Source organism: Pogona vitticeps, chromosome 4 (assembly GCF_051106095.1).
Source record: "Pogona vitticeps strain Pit_001003342236 chromosome 4, PviZW2.1, whole genome shotgun sequence".
Lineage (NCBI taxonomy): Eukaryota > Metazoa > Chordata > Lepidosauria > Squamata > Agamidae > Pogona > Pogona vitticeps.
In genome coordinates, this window is record NC_135786.1 from 79,425,621 (window position 1) to 79,442,485 (window position 16,865).

The 16,865-nt window shown below is 38.7% G+C and overlaps 1 protein-coding gene and 1 pseudogene across 3 annotated transcripts in view; both read right to left on the reverse strand.

Moving 5' to 3' along the window:
- The window catches only part of NEGR1 (neuronal growth regulator 1), a 600,158-nt gene that overhangs the window by 492,236 nt on the left and 91,057 nt on the right, over positions 1-16,865 (reverse strand). The window lies entirely within an intron of this gene.
- Positions 5,461-5,613, reverse strand: LOC140707135 (U1 spliceosomal RNA; annotated as a pseudogene).

Consider the following 16,865-nt stretch of genomic DNA (forward strand, 5'->3'; position numbering starts at 1 on the left):
AGAACCACCCAACCAGCACAGCTAGTGGTGAAGGTTTCTGGGAGATGCAGTCCAATAACACCTGGGTTACCTTAACTTTAAGAGGCCACTTTATGGTTAGGAAACACTGCTCTATGCCCAAGCTGTATTCATAGGCATCCATCTTTGCTCAAGCCTTTACTGGAAGCTCTTCTAGAAGGCAGCTCTGTTTCAGAGCTTTACTTCTCTTCTCATGCTCTCTCTTTGACCTGACAAATGATTGTCTGAGAAAGGCATGTGTTTATCCTAGCTAAATCAGGCCAAATATCAGGATGGCGTAACTTTAGACATCTGGAGCTGGGAATATAACAGGACATCATTTTGCTCATTAATTAAATGCTTTCAAGACACTTCTATCACCATTTTGCCAATTAGTACTGTATCTTCTCATCACAGTGCCAATTAGTGAGCAGCTTTTTACCAATTCAGAACAAATGTATTGTGGTTCTCATTGGCCAATGGCGATAAAGATATATAAGGTCGCCACTTCCAGACTGTTGCTGAACACCCACTTGGAACCACTTACTGCAGTTCTACAAGGGCTTCCAGCTAACAAAAATGGTGAAGGTCATAACTCTTTAATTTTTCTTTATTCTGTTACCTAGTGCTCTGCTGTGTTTGTGCTAGTCCTTGTTGAATTATTTTATACTATTACTTCGCATCATATCGCTGGTACTATTGTACCATCACATAATTGTTCATTCAGTGTAATCTTTCTACTGTGATTTTCCTATTTCATTGCCTGTTAAATAAGGTTCTGTAATCTTTCCTCACTGGTATGCTTATCATTTTTTAAATCCCAAACAACCTACTACCTCCCAGGCAAGACACATTGGACACTCTTGTTTTGAGTCCACTGGCTGAGAAGAATGCTGAAGATATACTCATTTCCTCTATAATTAACTCCATTAATATACTGAAGATTTGAATTGCCTCTGACCATTGTCCTTGAAATGATTTGCATTTAGGTAACTTCTTCACTGAAACAGCTCCCATATGTTGTAGCAAATATGACATGAATATGAACTTACTATATTCATTCATTTCTGTACCATGACTTCTCATTAAAAAGCATTCAAGATTGCTAGTAACATCCCAAAACAGAAATAAAAACAAAATCTTGTTTAAAACATAATATGAAAAACAAAACACAGAGAACAACAAACAAAGATAGAGCCAGTTAAACTTTGCTCAACAGATGCATTACACAATATTGTAACATTTTAGAAACATCTTGTAAAACCAGTATATATGCTTAGATTACATGATTTGCCTTTTGACTCCTGGGAAGATACTGACAGTTCCAATCTGCAAACTGTAGCTTTTGAAGCAGTCCTACAAAGAACAAGTGGGATCAAGTAGGCACAGGCTCTTTCTTTAGACGAATATGCAAAGAAAGACCATATGAGGGGTTATTTTAAGACTCTAGGGCAGCTACATTGCATAACCAGGAACTGGTATTAAATTGCTGCACAGAGGAGCACCACTACAGATCTTTCATATCCCACTCAACATTTAGTGTTAAGAAGATGTAATTTGAATTCAGAAAAAGAGCATCTGAAACTCATATAGTACATTGAGCTGCTAACTCCAAAGCAGCAGGTGAGTGACAGCTGAAACCTCTCAAAAAAAGCCCAAGATATCTCCTGAATAATCTAACCACTGAGGTTCTAGGGATATGTTAGGTTGAGATCACTGTGTGGTATATATATCACACAGCTGCTCCGCCAGCCATTTAGCAGAACTGAAATGAAAAAATAAATACCTGTCTGATTAGATAGGCTTTTTGTATTCTGGATTATTCATTCAACTTAGTTCAACAAATTTTACTCAAATGTAGTTACACTATCTGGATTGAATGTGTACATGATTGTGGAAAGATAATTATTGTATGGATTGGTCTACTATATGTCTCACCCAAACAAAGAGCAATTGTCACGGCTATTTATTTTTTTACAAGTGTCAATTATAGTGAGCAGAAAAGGGTATCCTGTAGACCATCGTGACTGCTGCCATTGTAGTTGTCAACATTCAAGCTGCATTTGTTATGTAAAGCTTGGAATTCTTTTTCCTCCTGGCAATGTGGGCATGATATTATGCAGTAATATCAAACAATTTCCAGGTGTTTTGAAGCATGGATACAGAAGTGCAATATTGCACATTCATAAATTGCAGGGTTTTTTATCATTGGCTTTTTAAAATGGAATTTAAGTATACAAGCACTACATACAAATTTCAACAGAAACATTCCTCATGTAGAATTATCCAGTGATAGAAGATCCCAGAAGATGAGTGCATCTCTACTACCAAACAATTGTATAGTGACACAAGTGGAATGATTGAGACTATGACAGGATAAAGGCACCAAACCTCTGCTAACATTGTGTAAGATGCTCCTCAGCCACAAAGCAAAAAATATTTCACAGCTTAAATGACCATCGTTCTCAATTCTATTTTAATATATATATTTAATATTTTTACATGAAGATATAGAATCTCTTTGCAAGCACAAATCCCTGTTTTGCCAGGAAGAAGGTAAAAATTAAGTAGGTTCCTGACTGACAGGTTCAAAGTTTCAGACTGCTCCAGACCTGGAGCTAATTTCCCTTTGAAAACCTGTGTCCATAGCATAGTCTAAGAAATCTTGAGAAAATGTTTACTGCACTCAAGGCTAGGACAAACACAATTGCTCTGTGTTTTTGCAATGCAAAAACACTTTGAAAATGCCTTACAAAATTTGTGAATTCCCTGGATATGCATGGCTAAATGTTTCCCTTTTTGAAGGATTTTCACTGTACAGCCTGGCTTTTTTAAAAACTCTTTAAAGGAACCCTGTCTTTTTACTCTGTTTCTGTTTCTGCCCAAAGCTCTCCAATTACAGTATCTTCCTACCCTACCCATGAAGCTGCAACATTGTATCTACTTTGCAAAGCTCTGGCTGGCAAATCTGGTTCCATGTATGCTCAGTGTTATAAGAAATCAGTTTCTGCCTTTTGAAATGAGTTTTCTGAGGACTAATATTTCAGGCCCTACAGGATGGATTCTTTCCAAATAAATAAAAGTGAGTGGTGCCAACTACAGTGGGGTCTTGACTTAAGAACGGCTTGAGTTAAGAACATTTTGACTTAAGAACCACTCTCATAGGAAAATATTGACTTGACTTACATACAGTACTTAGATTTGAGTTAAGAACTGAAAAAAACCCACGTGGGAGGCAGGGAAAGTGCAAAATGTGAACTTTCAGTTAACTGTTGGCCAGTGAAAAGGGTGCCTGTCTGCTTCCTCACTCCTCCCAGCGTTTAGAGAGTGGATTGGGAGACAGTCTTCAGACTGCCTGGTACTGTACTGCCTGGACTGTATTTTCCCTGCCTTCCCTGAACCTTTCTTGACCTAAGGAAAAAAAGAAACAAAATATCCCCCTCTAGTGGTCGAAGGCGGAATAGCAGCTTCCCATTAGTTTCTATGGCCAGAAAAGAGCAGATACGGATCAAATGGTTTTCAATGCATTCCTATGGGAAATGCAGATTTGACTTGAGAACTTTTTGACTTGAGAACCGCCTTCCAATACGGATTAAGTTCTCAAGTCAAGACCCCACTGTATTCTCTTTCAAGATTAGCAAGATTGGTATTTTCAATTTTATGAGCTGTTTTAAATCTGTAAATGTTTGGGGTCACTTATTTCTGATGGAGGGAAGAGTTTATTTATTTTTTAAAATCATAACTTAAAAACCCTTTGCCCCAAACACCCCAGATATGAAGCACGACAAGAGCAGACCATCTGCTACAACTGTGCCAAATTTGGTGTTGATCTGAAGGCCAATGTAAAAGTTATCTTTTTTTTTGTTTGTTTGGGATGCCCATTTTTCAAATTGCTTTATAGAATGTTGATTTGCTCTGCCAGGAGCAATTAGAACTGTGCATTGTCTTTGGAAAAATGTATGAATACAGCTATTTACATGTTTCTGAGCTGAACACAGGGTGCTTCAAAGAGCTTAGCGGCATTCATAAAGCAAAAGGACTCTCATAATCCTAGTATTTGTGGGATTAAAATGTCAAAATAAAATGTTATAATATTAAAACTGGACTTTAAATCACAATCCTTTTTTAAATAAATCTTGATATCTTAAAAATTTCACTTCTTTCATAAGGTTAGGTTGTGTAAAGGCCTCAAAATAAATCTGATTTCTTAAAAAGATAAACTCTTTGCACGTTGAAAATGGAGTTTGCTTCTGGTGCCCAGTTTCTTCTACATTTGCTCTAGAATTACATTTACTTAAATACAGAAATTTGAATATGACAAAAGTGCTGATTATTTTGTAGTTACTACACTATAGTATGCTACATGCTGTACTGAGATATTTGAAACTTGCAGTGTAGTTGTGTGTGTGTGTGTGTGTGTGTTCATATGTTTCCATAAGCAGTAAATGACTCATTTCAATCAGAGAAATTCACCATAAAATGAACCAACTTTAGAATTCTTGTACAAATTTAACAGAACATCCCTTCTTCATTGCTTCCTAGGCAAGATTAAGCCACACTTCCCATCAAGCTGTTCTCATTTATAATACAATATTCTTGCAGTTTTGCAAAATACGAAACACCAATGTGGGTGAACAAACAGAAGGCTTCATCTGCTCTTAACAATCCCTTAGGACTTTCTTTGTAAAGAAACAGCCTTTGAAGATGCACGTTAAAGTATACAGTTTGAACATTTAGCAGGAGTGATTGTGGACTTTATGCCAATGCTTGTAAACAACATTGTGCTTTTTATTAACACAAAGCTTTAAAAGGCATCTTTTTAATCATGTTTACTTGCATTCATACGGATAAACTTCGCCAACCCACTTTCACAACCACTCCTGTATATACAATTAACAGAAAGATTGTGAAGTTTGTTTTTTAAAAGGAGTTCTCAACTTAAGCGAGGGAACATGTTTACCGAGCCATCTGTCACCTCACATTCCTTCCCAGACATCCATGGCCTCAATATTACTATTTTGATGGTTTTTGAAAAGTTGGTTTTATGATGTAGTGGTCTGCAGATCAAAACCTAACTAGCAATTGTAACAATAAACGATTGATAATATTTAATATTATATCTCATCACCCTAATTAGGGAATATAAGCAAATACCGTATTTTTCGCTCCATAAGATGCACTTTTTCTCTCCAAAAAGGTGGGAGGGAAAGTACATGCGTCTTATGGAGTGAATGCAGTAACCCAGGGTTCAGCCACCACCACCCAAAAGCCTCCCACTGCCATGCTGGGAGGCCTCTGAACTGGCAGCAGAGACTGCTTTCTGTTTGGACCTCACCATTCTGCACTGCTAGCTTTCTAGGATCTGCCTCCTGCAGCCCACCTGGAAAACCAGCAAGGCAAACAGACCTATGGCAGCAAGCAGTGAAAATAGCAAAGGACCAAAGAGTGGTTCTAGAAAGACCAAGGGAAACCACAAATACAATCTCCCACTTAGGCAGTTGATTTTCCCACATTTGGGGAAATCACAGGGGTCAGCTCATTCAAAGTGCAATAGATGAGCCTTACCCTGGGAAAACCACTTTTACAACAATGGTATCTCCCCTGCCAGGTCTGAGTTTGAATGGCCCCTAAGCCTCCTGGCCCTTTGTGTGCACTATCCCCCAAAGGCATGGTGACCGCCGGCTGTACCTCCTGATCAGAACAGTGCTGCACAGCCCCAGTCCTGAAAGAGGCCAGGAGAGCTACTCAGTGTTTTGTGGTGCCCCACAGGACCCCCATCAGGGGCTAGATGTTCCTCCCACAGTCCTCCAGTGCACAGATATTAGCATATCTGCCTCCTTGCATCACCCAGTATGCTTCTCTATTGGAGAAGCAAAGCAGGAAGGAGGAGTCTCTTTCCCTTCACCTTCTGGAGAGAAGTTAGACCATGTGACTAGCCAGACATTTTGAGAAGCAGAGAGGGAGAGGGAGAGAGGACAGAAACAAAAGCTTCTAAAATTGGCAGTAACTTAAACAGGCCTGAGAATGGTGAGTGGAAGATAAAGTTACTACTGAGAGCCTGCTAGAATAGCTCTCTGTAGTTCAGAGCTTTGCAGGAAGCTGCATCACTTCATCATAAATTAGGCCTAAATAGGAGTAATTTTGCAGATATTTAAAACATTAAGGGACGGGGGGAGGCTAATGTGTATTGTTAGCCAAATTTCATTCTGAAGCACAGAATGATTAAAAAGGCACTGAGCACATGCAGAATAAAGTTCAAAAGGGAAACCAAAAAGGGACCTAACACTCCTTTCCTTAATATATTACCACTAGGGCTACAGGTTTTATTTGGTGTATTAGCTTGCCACATTAGCTGAGTCCAGTTTTTATGGAGCAAGGCAATTTGAATTGCAGAGGGCAGATCTGAATCACAGATCTGAATATGTTCAAGTAAGGCTTTGAAATCTTGAAAATTGGTTTAAGAACCCAACATTTCATAAATAGCATTTCACATGTACACACACACAACTGGAAATAGAAATTTTAGTAGTATTTTTGTGTTAACAAAAGCTGCATGGTGTCGCTCCCCCTGTTTTAATTGGTTTTTCTTAATCATTGTTGTTCTACAATATTGCTGGTAGATTTTATCTTTTCATTGTGATTCCCAGCTACTGTATTTTATCCTATTGTAGTCTCTAAAATTGGACAACCATCTGTCAGATCTGCTCTGATTTGGATTCCTGCATTGAACCAGGGGTTGGAATTGATGGCCTTATAGGCCCCTTCCAACTCCATTATTCTATGATTCTGTGCTGCTTTGAGATTATATTTGTAAAAGGAAGCAGTATACTGTATGTGGTGATGAATAAGGGGCACATTTTTCTTGCAGAGTATGGGAACTCATTCTACCAGTGCAAAACAGAAAAGGCTAGCATATAGCATTCCTTTTAAACTAGAGGTAGTAAAATATGCTAAGGAGTATGGAAACAGTGAACAGTGCAGAGACATTTTGGGCCTCCTCATCTGAAAAAATGATTAGAGAGTGGAGGAAACAGGAGGATCAGCTGCAAAAAGCTGATAAAAGTAAGCACACTTTCTGTGGACATGCTGCATGCTGCAAAGTAAAGAACTGGATGGAGAGAGAAAAAACTTTTGCTGTAAGGAAGGAAGGGAGGAAGAGAGGGAGTGGAAGTGAGGCATGCTTTGCTGTTTGCTTACACCTGTGCTGGTGGTGATTTCTTCATCATAGCTCTTATTGACTACCCAGCAACAATCTGTTTATTCATCTCTTTCAGTGCAATAACAATTCATTATAAGTGTTAAAACTTGAGATGGTACTGTAATTCCCACTCATTGTGTGTCATCCTACTGTAGAAGTCTGCTTCATGATTCTCCACTTCTGGTACATGTATGACTTGTGAAATGACATGCTTGAGAATACACCAGTCCCAAAACTGTACTGTTAGTAGCAAGAAAGACATGGATTTTGTTCCTCCTTGGTGGTTGATATAAAGCATTGTAGTGTTGTTGTCTGTGGCTGTTGGAATAACTTTGCCAACTACAAATTGTTCAAAAGCTCTCACTGTATTGTACACTGCAAGAAGTTTGAGGTAACTGATGTGACAACATCTATCTATTGCTACTGCCTTATGAATTTGCCAGAATATTTTTTTCCGGTTTTCCTCTCCTAAAAATGAGGTGCGTCTTATTTGGAGGTGCGTCTTATGGAGCGAAAAATACGGTATATATTGTAAAAGCATCTGGAGCTGATCTTAACAGGATAGTGATTTTCTTGCTGAAGTCTGGAAACTCAGTATTTGCAGATACATTTTAGAGGTGGCTCATTGCAGAGGTAGTTCCAAATTCACAAATGAAAGGAGGGAGGCACAAGGCAGTTGGGTGCACAGTACTGGTGACAGATCCAGAAGACTAGGTATGCATATTTACAGTCAAAGATTCTATTGGAGCCATTAAACTATAAATTGACTTCTCTCCCCTGATGACATGGTAGAAAAGAAGGACCCATTACTAGAGATGGACACAAACTGTGCTTTGGTGGTTCAGCCCAGTCCAGTTGGGCACACATACAGGTGTTTCACAGGCACCATGTGGTTCCCTCCCCACCTCCTCAGGTGATCATCCATTCACTGGCGGCAGCATGGGCTGCCCTGCCCTGCCTCCTTGTCTGAGTAGGTGATTACCCAGGAAGCTGGGACAGGGAAGCAGCGCTGCTGCTGGTAACTGAGTAATCACCCAAGGAAGTGGAAGAAGGAAGCACACTCCTGCTGGTGAGTGGTCAAGTGCCCAGAGGAGGCAGGTGATGGAGGTGTGTGCTGCTCATGGAAAAGATATGTGAGCACTGCACCAAATCAGACCAAACCGCTGAAGCATGGCACGTGCCCATCTCTTTTGTCGTTGTTTAGTTGTTAAATTGTGTCTGACTCTTCTTGACCCCATGGACCAGAGCAAGCCAGGCCCTCCTGTCTTCCACTGCCTCCCAGAGTTGGGTCAAAATCATGTTGGTAACTTCGATGACACTGTCCAACCATCTCGTCCTCTGTCGTCCCCTTCTCCTCTTGCCCTCACACTTTCTCAACATCAGGGTCTTTTTTCAGGGAGCCTTCTCTTCTCATGAGATGGCCAAAGTATTGGAGCCTCAGCTTCAGGATCTGTCCTTCCAGTGAGCATTCAGGCTTGATTTCCTTCAGAATGGATAGGTTTGTTCTTCTTGCAGTCCAGGGGACTCTCAAGAGTCTCCTCCAGCACCACAATTCAAAAGCATCAGTTCTTCGGCAGTCAGCCTTCCTTTTGGTCCAGCTCTCACTTCCATATATCACTATTGGCTTTGACTATGCGGACCTTTGTCAGCAAGGTGATGTCTCTGCTTTTTAAGATGCTGTCTAGGTTTCTCATCGCTTTCCTCCCAAAAAGCTGGGGTCTTTTAATTTTGTGGCTGCTGTCACCATCTGCAGTGATCATGGAGCCTAAGAAAGTAAAATCTGTCATTGCCTCCACATTTCCCCCTCTATTTGCCAGGAGGTGATGGGACCATGATCTTAGTTTTTTTGATGTTGAGCTTCAGACCATTTTTGACACTGTCCTCTTTCACCCTCATTGAGAGGTTCTTTAATTCCTCCTCACTTTCTGCCATCAGAGTGGTATCATCTGCATATCTCAGGTTGTTGATATATCTTCCGGGAATCTTAATTATGGCTTGGGATTCATCCAGGCTAGTCTTTCGCATGATACATTCTGCATATAAGTTAAATAAGTAGGGAGACAATATACAGCCTCGTTGTACCCCTTTCCCAATTTTGAACCAATCACTGAGGCAATTACACATTTGTCTACATAGTTGTCCTTTATTGAGTTTAAACTTCATCTACATAGGCAGCTCTCCACTTTCTTTGAATAGAAACTTTCTCTCTCATTATATGGCTGTGATGCTTCAGCTACATGGAATCACTGGTGGGATATCAATTATTAAGGTGTTTCTTCAAGAGATGGCAAGTTAAAATTTAGTATACGAAGTCTAATTCATCTTCGCTCTGGAAAAAGACAGAAAAATCAAGCTTCCCCCCTTCTTTCTAAAATATGTGAATGAATATTGTGTGCTATAGCTTTTATTAAACAAATAAATGATTATTGTACTTATGTTTGTACGAATACCTTAGTCTCCATCACCACTTTCACTTCCTGTGGAATGTTATGAATTGAAAAATGACTGAAATGTATTGTACAAAACCAGTGGTAATGGCCTTTTTAAAAAAAAAACATCCAGAAGAAAATACAATTAAAATACATTAAAATTTCCATTTCAAACAATTTTCTGTTTTTTAATACCACTGATGTTTAAAGTTTCAAAGTTGTGTCTAGGCTTCAGCCTATGAAAACAAAATATTTGAAGCACAGCCTTCCTGTCATATAAATGGTCAGCAAGCTAAGTAGCATGCAGGGGTGAACATCTTTTCCACAGAATGCCTTGCAGAAGTGGAGAAATTTACATCTGACCTTATTTCCAAAAATATAAATGTAGCAAATTATGCACAGTCCAAAGACAAATGTCACTAGGAAGGGCAATGTACCCTAGTCACAAGCTGACAGTGCATGGGCTTCACAATCATATTTTCAGCCTACTCGCAAAACAAGTCACAGGTTTATTTAATGGCAGAAAGCAATGCTCACATTCCAACAGGCGCTATTTAGCAGAATACCAATGTCACATAAAGACAGTAAGCAGATTGCCATTCATCTTCTGCATTGTATTTAAAACTACACATAGAGCAACAGAATTTGCAGTGTGCTGTTCTGTAGTTTTCATTATCAGGAGTGGGGGACAGAAAAGAAGCAAATAAAGAAAGGAAAGGAAAGGGGGGGAAGGAAAGGAAAAATGTATTCTGGGTTACTTTTACCATTTAACTTGACTAAAGATGGAGCATATGTGTGTGCTATAAGTGTAAACAGACATAGAAAGAAACAATATAAATATTCTGTGTACTAAAGTTCCTGCTGTTGCTTTAAGAATCTACCCCTGTATTAGTGCGGATATTGAAAATATTGGCACATACACAGTTTTACTGTAAAGTTTAGCAAGATGCCAGATGAAAATAGATCTATTACCTTTCAGGTGATACTGATGAGTTGCTACTTTTAACATATATGGAAAGACACAGTAAAAAATTTACTCAGAACATTTTGATGTTTTTCAATCTAATTTTGAAAACCAGGCCAATGTATTGGTAAACTGTTTAACTGTATAAATGTGACTTCTATTGTTCTATTGATTAGATAAGGTTTTTTTTCATGACTAGATATAATCACATAGCTGTCTTGCAGTTTCTTCCCACATCCCCATAAATGGTCAATGGTCTGTGGATTAAATAAATTCAGTACAGTACAGCTCCTACCACCTATAGATACATCTTCAGTGGGGAAGATTAGCAGTACCTGACAGATAGCTGGAAAGCACCAGGACACTGTGGTTTGGTGAAGAAGAAACATGAGCTTGCATTTTTCTTCTCCACTTGTTTGATTCCAGGTTACACTGTCCGCTGCCATGTCTCCTAAATCATGCAAGCTATGGTCAGCATCGAAACCAGATTTGTTAACAGCATTTCCAATACAGCCAAATCACAGTTCCCTTAGTTTTAATATTACTGCAATCTAGACATGAATGAGGTTATGTATGAGGCATGCAAACTGAGCCCAACACTTATCATAATGATCACAGCTCTCTACCTTTGGTAAATTACTGATTCTCTCAGTTTCTAACTTCACATCTTGCTCTGGACAGAGATGTACAAGCCAGGTGGGGGAAGGGGGTTCGAGACTTTCTTTCATTATTTCTCAAGCAGAGAAAACCCATATGGTAAAGCATATCCCACAAATTACTACTATCACCAAGGCCTTTATGTCTCTAATAGGGATGGGATTTCCAGATTTTTGGGGTTAGGGACAGGAAGCTTGGGCAGAGGTAGGCCTAACCAAGCCTTCCAGTTGAGGCCTTTATCCCAGGTAAGCCACATGTCTGTCTGTAAGGTAGAACTAAAATGGAGAAATATAGGATTAATCATCCAAAAATTCCAAAGTTCTTATTTCTGGTCTTTAATTTTGGAAGAGCCCAAAACCTCTGAAAAGTATAAATTTCAGACAATATCCCCAACTCTGAACTTCAGGGAAATAGAAGGAAATATTTTATTTCCTTGGTGTGGTAAGCCAAAGAAAAATCCCCTCCTTCATTCATGTTAGTGGACACATGGCCAGTAGTGTCCACAAATATAGGCTGGTGCTGGCTACTAAGGCTGGGCCATATCTTGGGATCAGGAATTGGGAGAAAAACAGCTGAATTAATGGAAAGTGCCACCAAATTGACAGACAAGAGTGTGGGAATGTGAAGAACCCTATACATTATTTTGTAAAGTATGTAGCAGCAAGGGGTTGTGATGTGAGCAGGCATGATGCTTCACCCCTAGGTTTTGGGTGAAATTCTTGTCTACTTAGACCATGGGCCACCTACGCTTACCAGGAATGCAATAACCAAATTTTGAACATCAATTCTCAAAGGACAGTGATTCCACAATATATTATTAGCTTGATAATGAATGAAAAGACAACTGTATTTGGTCCAGCTGTTCTCTGTCATATGACAATGACTTTCCAACACTTGTATAATGGCAATCACTTGGAAAGAAGGAAGCTACATCTTGATTCAGTCTGGGTACAGCCCTTCCCATTGAGATTAGTAGTATTGTTTCAACTGGATACTCAAGTCTCAAAGCATTACTATCAGCACATTACTGTTAGGCATTAGGAAGAAACCTTGAGCTTGTTTGGAGGTTTTTGCAAGGAAATCACAGCTACCATATACCCTTCTCCTAAGAATGGTACACTTCTATCTGAGATAGTCATCCTCTTCTACCAACAGCTAAGTGGTTCCAGCAAGACAACGTTTCTGTTTTCAATGCATTTTCTTCCTTTTAGGGGAAATATTAAATTCATGCATACTTAATTCAGGTTTATCACTTGGAGTGAACACTGAGAAGCAGTATTCTTTAGGAAACCATTACGCTGAGGTGGCAGCATAACCAACACTAGAGATTGATTTCCAAACCTTATTTCATAACTATGTAGATTTTATGTATAGAATGAAAAGCCATGCATTTCTGCAGAATGAGCAATGTGAACCAACACAAGCTGTTTTACAAAAGACCTTTGCATATGATTCACTCTGTTTGCCTTATCTTTAAAAAATGATTTGTCTTGACCTCAAAATTATCAGGATTAGAATCTGAGCTTCCTTTGATGTTCAAACCATTTTAAGAAGGCATGAAATATTTCTCATCTACCATAGGATGTAGATACTTAAAAGCTGAAGCAGAGAAACGAGATATGCAGCCATGATTACATAATATAATCACACTGGATCATGGTGATGCATTACATTAAAGGGTTTCCAGAAGATTTAAATTCTTCTGAAACTAAGACATTGTCAAAAGAAGAAGAAGCAGCTAAAAAATTATCTGGGGAACCTCCGGGCACTCCAAACTGAAAGTAGGCAAGTGCAGCAATAAATCACGAAACCTACACTACTGACACATTGACTTGAGCAGAGAAAATGAACAGCTATGTTCTGACTGCAATATATAATAAAACCAAGGTGCCACAAAATAGTTGTATCTGCCCATAATAATTTAAAGCTGAAATATAAGCAATTAACATCTCTAATAACAAACTAAATAACAAATCATATAAAAGAATATTAGTGTTATATGGAAGAGAAAAAAGGTCATGTGGAAGCCTTTAAGGTGAGATAACAGCCGGGGAAGTGGGAGGAGGGAACCCTTACAATTTGATGCTCCCAAAGCATGAATTGGGAACCTATGACTCTCCATTTGCTATGGACAAGAGTTCTCCAAATTATTGGTCATGCTGAGTAGGGTTGATGGAATTTGTAGACCAAAAATCTGGAGGACTAAATGTTCCCCAACACTGCCCAAATGCCAGCATTCCACATTAATCTTGCCATATTTCTTCTTTCCTTTATGTCAAAGCCTTTGATTCAGACAAGTAAGCAAGGTGTTAGTCAACATGGTTTTTGAAGTGCCGAATGGAAGCCCACAGGATATGTTTTATAGGGGAAACTGATGGTGGTAGGAAAACAAAGTTGACATAAGTGAATATGACAGTCCTGTTGCCCTAGCATTAGTAAAATACTAGTACCACTATCCTCATTTTTAAGGATTGTCACTGTTTTTTAATAGATTCTTTTAAATAAGAACAATATTGGTGCGAATTTTGTCACATGAGTTTATTGTTGCATTACTGCCTATCTTGAAATAGGAATAGGAGGAAAGGGCCTGATGCCTGACAAAAACCTCTTTAAAATGATCAGAGCAAATTGAACAAGGGTAAGACTACAAGCTATCCAATTCTGAGGCCCAGGAAAATTGGCTGTGAATCCATAAGCAGATGAACAGTAATAAAGGATTCAGTTCCATAGGATTGAAGAAAGAGCAGTATATCAACTAGGAAAAGTATGAACACCCGTATTCCAGAAAATGTGTACAAATGTCCATATGGGGAAAATGTCTTACATCCTGATATGAACAATGAATGGGACAGTAATATGGATGGGAACAGGAAAAACTATGAAACAGAAACAGAGTTTTTCCTTGAGCAGAGGTAAATGTTTAGTATAAACCATGCAGGGCTTAAACACAAAGCTGAAATTTTAAAAAGGAAGCCAGAACTCTGCAGTGTCCATCTTTACACAATAAATAAAATTCTCACATTCATGATCTAGGCTAGGGCTTTGTAGCTTCTCTTGCTATGTGCTGTTAAGCTGTTTCCAGTTTACGGCAACCTTATAACATAATTACCTCCAAAAGGTCTTATTCACCCTGCTCAGTACTTACAAACTAAAGGCAGTGGCTTCTATTACTGTTCCTTTGTGGCTCCTGGAGGACAGAAAATGCCTGTTTGGCTCAGCAAGTGATACTCAGGCATTTTAGCTTGCATCTTTAACAGAGACCTGTGAGGCACGCAGGAGAAGCTACTGCACTGAAGATACAGAACTTAGATGGCAGTGTCTAACTACAGCAAATCCTGGTTTATTCAAGATCCTGCCTTGCACAAGACTGTCCACACCAACAAAACACTCTCTCTCACAGCCACCAAGTCTGGTTCTGCTGTTTTTTTCTTGTTAGGACAGTAATGAGATTGACAGAGTCAAGGCCACAGTGCATATGGCATGGCCCAACCTTATAAAAGCTACTTTTTTGAGCTACAAGGAGCATAACACCCCTTAAATTGTACAGTAACTGTAACACACCCAGTGAAGGATCACTAGTATTCACTAATGAAACAGACACTCTCTGCCAGTCCCAGTTACCTGGCATATTGACCCCAAACTCAGCCATCTCTTTATTTGTGATGCTAGTTCCTATATTTGCACAGGAACAACTATTAATGGTATTTGCAGTTGCCCACTTCCCCCAACTTGTTTTTATATTTAGATTTGTTATTAAGTGAAAAATTCCTCTTAATTAAAACTTTGGTTTCTTCTTCTCCTTCTCCTTCTGCATATTCACATGGGCATTATGCTCTGTATTACTTGTCTGCTAAATACACTTTACTAAAACTATACTTAAAGTAAATAACAAAGAGAGTTCTATAAGGGAATAAACCAAAGACGTTTATTAGGGATGTACAAGTAAGTGGGAAATGGTGAAGGTGATTTACTAAGTGTTCAAATTGAAGAGTAAAACACTGTAGTTTCACATACACCTACAGTGTTGAAACACTTATCACCACAGAACCACTCTCCTACATCAAGATGAACTGTTGACACAGACTCCACACACCAAAGTCTTTGAAAAGATCCCTCATGCATCCTACTCTCAGACTGTCACACCACATTACATTCCCTCCGGACACTACATAATTCTCTCTCTTATTCTTTACCTATTTTGTTTTGTGTTAATGTTGGAAACTGTTATTTCATATTAAATGTTTTTATTGTGTGTTTTGTGAGGCGCCTAGAGTAGACTATGTCTAAATGGGCGGCACATAAGCTCAATCAATCAATCAATCAATCAATCAATCAATCAATCAATCAATCAATCAATCAATCAATCAATCAATCAACAAACAAAAAACAATTCAGTTAGCATTCCACTCAAACATTCCATCACCCATCCACCAATAATTCTAACAACTAGCCTATGCATGTACAGTATATCAATCATGCATCCAAAACAATATTCAATCACAACCTGTTATTATTATTTACAATTATATGTAGATATATCTGAGCAGAATGGACAGAAACACTGCATTGTCTTCCTCTTTTTATTTAAAACACATGCAGATGCAGGCATGCACAGACATATATACATACACAGAGATTAATTAAGATCAATTTAATACTTTTTATTTTATTTTATATATGTATTAATCTTCTTTCTTCATCTTTAGAATAACTTGCTAAGTATCACCATTGTTTTGCTTTCCTCCTGTATCTTCAGTTTTCTTTCTCCCTGTTGTGAGTGATTTGCCAGCCATCGCTGTGTTCTTCTGCTTCTCTGCTGAGTCTTGAAAATTTTCTAACACTCAATCTCTTTTTCTCTTTGGTTGCTGACTACTCTGGGGCCACAGGTTTGTTTGATGTTAGTTTGATTTTTTTTTCTGTGGATTTTTATTGGGGGTAGCAAGATAAAATATCTGCCACCACTTAATCTCAGGCCCTAATACATTCTATTTTAATATTAAGTTCTTGGAGGCTTACTTCTGTAGTTGGGCATTTGTTTTTTACAAGGAAGGAAGATGAGTGATAATTACAATGAAGCTACTGAAACCTGTGGCCATCACCCTTAGTGGGAATAATTAGGAGTTGAATAATTTCAAGCAAAAAGCTGTGAAGATATAGGTGTGGAAACAAATTCAGAAAGAAGAAGAAAACAAAGAGAAGACAAGATATGACACAGCTGAGTGCATTGATTTGCCAATGTCACACACCAAGAAAAAGATGCCTGTGCACAGGGGCCAGAAAAGGTTCAATCAATCCATTTCACAACCTATGTCCCAAATATGTCACGATTTACCCCAGATTGACATTTGCCTGCTTTGATGGTTAACTCTACCTTCTGTGTGCCTGTCAGTACTTTCCTAGGAGTATTATGTGTTTTGTTAGATTGTGGCTATAGATGGCAATGTTATCGATGTAAGTCATGACAAAATGTCTCATTCTGCTTAATCTCCATATTAATTAATCTTTGGAAGGATGCTGGGAATATTTGCAGGCTAAAAGGGAGAATTTTAAATTTATATAATATATCTGGAGTGGTATGTACAACTTTCTTCTGCATTTCCTTATGCATCTCCATTGGCCA